The sequence below is a fragment of the Babylonia areolata genome, chromosome 18, assembly GCF_041734735.1.
Source record: "Babylonia areolata isolate BAREFJ2019XMU chromosome 18, ASM4173473v1, whole genome shotgun sequence".
NCBI classification, from domain to species: Eukaryota; Metazoa; Mollusca; class Gastropoda; order Neogastropoda; family Buccinidae; genus Babylonia; species Babylonia areolata.
The window spans coordinates 25,097,545-25,103,141 of NC_134893.1; positions in this window are offsets into that span (position 1 = coordinate 25,097,545).

Here is a 5,597-nt window from a genome sequence, read left to right on the forward strand (position 1 = left end):
GGGGGGGTGCGGGTGACAGGGTGTAAGAGGAGGGAGAGAGAGAGAGAGAGGGTGAGAAAGATCAAGAGAGAGGGTTGAGAGAGAGATGATGCGACCGGGCGAGAGAGAGAGAGAGAGAGAGAGAAGGCGAGATGAAGGATGAAAAAGAAAGAGGGGTGGGGGAAACAGGGTGCGAGGGAGAGAGAGAGGGTAGAGAGACAGAGACAGAGACAGACAGAAAGACAGACAGACAGAGACAGAGAGAGGCAGAGTCTTCCTCTATCTCTTTCCATGGCAGTCTGGTGGTAGTGACCCCGAGAATCCAATGCAAGGACTGAAGTCTAACGACAACGACGACGAAAAGCGGTGTGGGTGTGTGCAGGCCAGGGCTGCTGACATTTCCGACCGCACTCTGCCATTAGAAACAGAAAAGCAAGAAAGTTATGGCCGGTTTGGTGCAGTTCAGTTATGGTCTAAAGCGGTTGTGTGTGTGTGTGTGTGTGTGTGTGTGTGTGTGTGTGTGTGTGTGTGTGTGTGTGTGTGTGTGTGTGTGTGTGTGTGTGTGTGTGTGTGTGTGTGTGTGTGTGTGTGTGTGTGTGTGTGTGTGTGTGTGTGTGTGTGTCTGTGTGTGTGTGTGTGTGTCTGTTTGTGTGTATGTGTGTGTGTATTTGATTGATTCTTATGTATCTTCTCTGTCTTCCCTTTTCACTTCTTGCTTTTATTATTATTTTTTTTCTAATTGTTCTTTTTATACTACATTGCCTGTTTCTCTTTCTGTCGTTCTGTTCTCTCCCCTCCCCCCTTCCCCCACCCATCCCCCCAGCAGAATTGTTCTATTCAGACTGAGAAGAAAGTGAAGGTATGTTGTTGTCCATCGACGGTAAAGCAGGCCAGATAAGGGCAGTTATTTTCGGAGCGCTTTTCAGCAAATCCAGAGCAAACTGCGTCTGTAATACACGCAGACACAACATACATTTAGACACACAGACAGGCAGACGGACACACACACAGACGCGCGCGCACATATACACACACACACACTCACTCACACACGCACACACACACACACACACACACACACACACACACACATCTCTCTTTGATGTGATAATTATAGATGTGTGTGTGTGTGTGTGTGTGTGTGTGTGTGTGTGTGTGTGTGTGTTTAAAACGGATGGGCAAAGTAGATGCCTGTGGGAATTTGCATTCACATCCTCTCTCTGCCTCTCCTTCTCTCTCTCCTCCTGTGTGTGTTTAAAATGTAATCACTCCCCCCCCCACACACACACACACAAGCAAAGCAGTTTGTATTTGACATATACGTGTCGTGTAATTGGTTTTATTCTAAATGTTGCTGCTGCTGTTGCAAGTGGCGATGGTGGTTGCGGTGACGATGTGTGTGTATGTGTGTATGTGTATGTGTGTGTGTGTGTGTGTGTGTGTGTGAGAGAGAGAGAGAGAGAGAGAGAGAGAGAGAGAGAAGGCGAGATGAAGGATGAGAAAGAAAGAGGGGTGGGGGAAACAGGGTGCGAGGGACAGAGAGAGAGAGAGGGTAGAGAGACAGACAAACACAGACAGAAAGACAGACAGACAGAGACAGACAGAGACAGAGAGTCTTCCTCTATCTCTTTCCATGGCAGTCTGGTGGTAGTGACCCCGAAGATCCAATACAAGGACTGAAGTCCAACGACAACGACGACGAAAAGCGGTGTGGGTGTGTGCAGGCCAGGGCTGCTGACATTTCCGACCGCACTCTGCCATTAGAAACAGAAAAGCAAGAAAGTTATGGCCGGTTTGGTGCAGTTCAGTTATGGTCTAAAGCGGTTGTGTGTGTGTGTGTGTGTGTGTGTGTGTGTGTGTGTGTGTGTGTGTGTGTGTGTGTGTGTGTGTGTATGTGTGTGTGTGTGTGTATTTGATTGATTCTTATGTATCTTCTCTGTCTTCCCTTTTCACTTCTTGCTTTTATTATTATTTATTTTTTTAAATTGTTCTTTTTATACTACATTGCCTGTTTCTCTTTCTGTCGTTCTGTTCTCTCCCCTCCCCCCTTCCCCCACCCATCCCCCCAGCAGAATTGTTCTATTCAGACTGAGAAGAAAGTGAAGGTATGTTGTTGTCCATCGACGGTAAAGCAGGCCAGATAAGGGCAGTTATTTTCGGAGCGCTTTTCAGCAAATCCAGAGCAAACTGCGTCTGTAATACACGCAGACACAACATACATTTAGACACACAGACAGGCAGACGGACACACACACACAGACGCGTGCGCACATACACACACACACACACACTCACTCACACACGCACACACACACACACATCTCTCTTTGATATGATAATTATAGATATCTGTGTGTGTGTGTGTGTGTGTGTGTGTGTATGTACATTCACACACGCACGTAGTAACTTACACACAATACACTTTTTCACACACACACACACACACACACACACACACACACACACACACACACACACACACACACACACACACACACATCTATAATTATCATGTCAAAGAGAGAGTGATGTGTGTGTGTGTGTGTGTGTGGAAAAAAGTGTATTGTGTGTAAGTTACTGCGTGCGTGTGTGAATGTACACATACACACAACCACACACACACACATCTATAATTATCATATCAAAGAGAGACGGATGGGTGTGTGTGCGTGTGTGTGTGTGTGTGTGTGTGTGTGTGTGTGTGTGTGTGTGTGTGTGTGTGTGTGTGTGTGTGTGTGTGTGTGTGTGTGTGTGTGTGTGTGTGAAAAGTGTATTGTGTGCAAGTTACTGCGTGCGTGTGTGAATGTACATAACTGTGTGTGTGTATGTATGTGTGTGTGTGTGTGTGTGTGTGTGTGTGTGTGCGTGCGCGCGTGTGTGTGTGTGTGTGTGTGTGTGTGTGTGTGTGTGTGTGTGTGTTTAAAACGGATGGGCAAAGTAGATGCCTGTGGGAATTTGCATTCACATTCTCTCTCGTGCACCCTGAAAAGACAGAATGCATGTTAATTTGTCCTCGTCAGAAAAGACAGAACATAAAAGACGCACAACTTAACATAAAATATAAAGACAATACTATCAAACAAGTTACTAAGCATATACTATTAGGCATTACTATTGATCAAAATCTTTCGTGGCAGGAACATATTCATTGCCTCATAAAACAAGTATCATCTAGTGTATTCCAATTATCACAGATCAAACACTTTCTTGATAATCATTCTAGACGTGTGTTTTACTTTGCCTATATCCAGTCTCGCCTCAGCTATTGCTCGATTATTTGGGGTAAATGTCCTCCTTCTACATTAAAGCCACTTTGCTCTTTACAAAAACGTGCCATTAAGATGATTAACCATGTAAATACCACAGGTGGATCTGTGCACAATATGTACAAAGAACTTCAAATATTACCTGTTCATATACTTATTAGATATAACACATTGATTCTTATGCATAAAATTATTCATAACGCATGCCCACAATATTTAAAATCGTTATTTTGTTTCCAGTTCCAACGTAATTCAGATAGAGCTATTGTCCCAAAGCCTAAAATTGATTTATTTAAGATGAGTCTCTCATTTAATGGAAGCATCGAATGGAACATGCTTCCAAAGACATGTCGTCAAATTCCAGCCATATCTCTCTTTAAAACTAAGATAAGAATATTTCTATTCGATACATTTGATTAACCTACTCGCGGTCTTTTGCAAATGCTTGCTTGTACTCAGTCCACTAGCTGCCATGCCATGATGAATGAAAAATTGAATGTATGTGTATGTGTGAACAGTAAGTGCGTGTGTGTGTTTGTGTGTGTTTGAGTGTGTGGGCGTGAATGTGTACGTATGTCTTTGTTGCTTGTTTTATAATTGTGTGTGTGTGTGTGTGTGTGTGTGTGTGTGTGTGTGTGTAAGTACCTATGTACATGTAATGTACCAATTGTTCCAGTTTTTCATCGCTTTGTTACCTTTAATAGACTATTCAAGTTCCTATTCTTATTCGTCGTTCTTATTATTTTATTTTATTTCAGTTTATTTCTTTATTTTTATGTTTTGTGTCGTTCGTTCTTTATTTTTTATGTCGTTAAATGGGCAGAATTGTAAAAAGGCCTTTACTGTGCCTAATTCTTTACCCATTAAAGATTCAATCAATCAATCAATCTCCTTCTCTGTCTCCTCGTGTGTGTGCTTAAAATGTAATCACCCCCCCCCCCTCCACACACACACACACACACACACACACACACACACACACACACAAGCAAAGCAGTTTGAATTTGACATATACGTGTCGTGTAATTGGTTTTATTCTAAATGTTGCTGCTGCTGCTGCTGCTAGTGGCGATGGTGGTTGCGGTGACGATGAGTGTGTATGTGTGTGTGTGTGTGTGTGAGTGAGAGAGAGAGAGAGAGAGAGAGAGAGAGAGAGAGAGAGAGAGAGAGAGAGAGAGAGAGAGAGAGAGAGAGAGAGAGAGAGAAGATAAACAAGAATTAGCAAAGCTTCCAAGACACACACGTGAAACACTTAGCCCGAATAACATGACCAAGCACTTCAACCCGTCTTTAACTATTGCCTTATAAATCTTCCTCTGTCCTCCGTTGCACGCGTTTCATTTCGATCTGGGTTTTGCATGCCAGCCCAACTTTTTTCGAAGTTTTACAGTTTAAAGGAGTCATCTTCAGTACAGCGGATCTCCAAAACTCATTACAGAAATAAAACAACAAACAAATGTTACTGCGCGTGAGCAAGAATTGAAGAAACATCACACGGCTTGTGCAATATGGATCATGCTCATATAAATAAGATACCCAATTTCTGTGACATTTGCGTTGCTAACGGTGCTGAAATTTGTCGTTGTTGTGAAACGTTTGTCTCTTTATCTCTCTCAACGGGGTAAAAAAGTGTTTCTGATCAATAACGGGCATGCACTTTCAGTGGTTTTCAATTAGGGTAATGTTTCCACTGGGAAAATCCGTAAAATGGAAACAAAACAAAAAAAGAATCATAATGAACTCAAGTGACAAATCGAACGTGGAGGAATTTTGTTTAATGTCCCGTCACACATATCGGTGATTGAAGACATTATGTTGAAGTAGTAATGTGGAGTGATGGCCTAGAGGTAACGCGTCCGCCTAGGAAGCGAAAGAATCTGAGCGCGCTGGTTCGAATCACGGCTCAGCTGCCGATATTTTCTCCCCCAACACTAGACCTTGAGTGGTGGTCTGGACGCTAGTAATTCGGATGAGACGATAAACCGAGGTCCCGTGTGCAGCATGCACTTAGCGCACGTAAAAGAACCCAAGGGTTGTTCCTGGCAAAATTCTATTGAAAAATCCACCTCGACAGGAAAAACAAATAAAACTGCACGCAGGAAAAAAAGAAAAAAAAAAGAAAGAAAATAAAAGGGTGGCGCTGTAGTGTAGCGACGCGCTCTCCCTGCAGAGAGCAGCCCGAATTTGACACAGAGAAATCTGTTGTGATAAAAAGAAATACAAATACAAATGTATTCATTAGAGTATTATCGTTTAGAATGGGAGGGGGATGTGGGTGAATGGAGAGTTGGGGGAAACCGGGCAAATGAGGAGGGAGTTGGGTGAAATTTTGAAAACTAACCTGTATTGCTA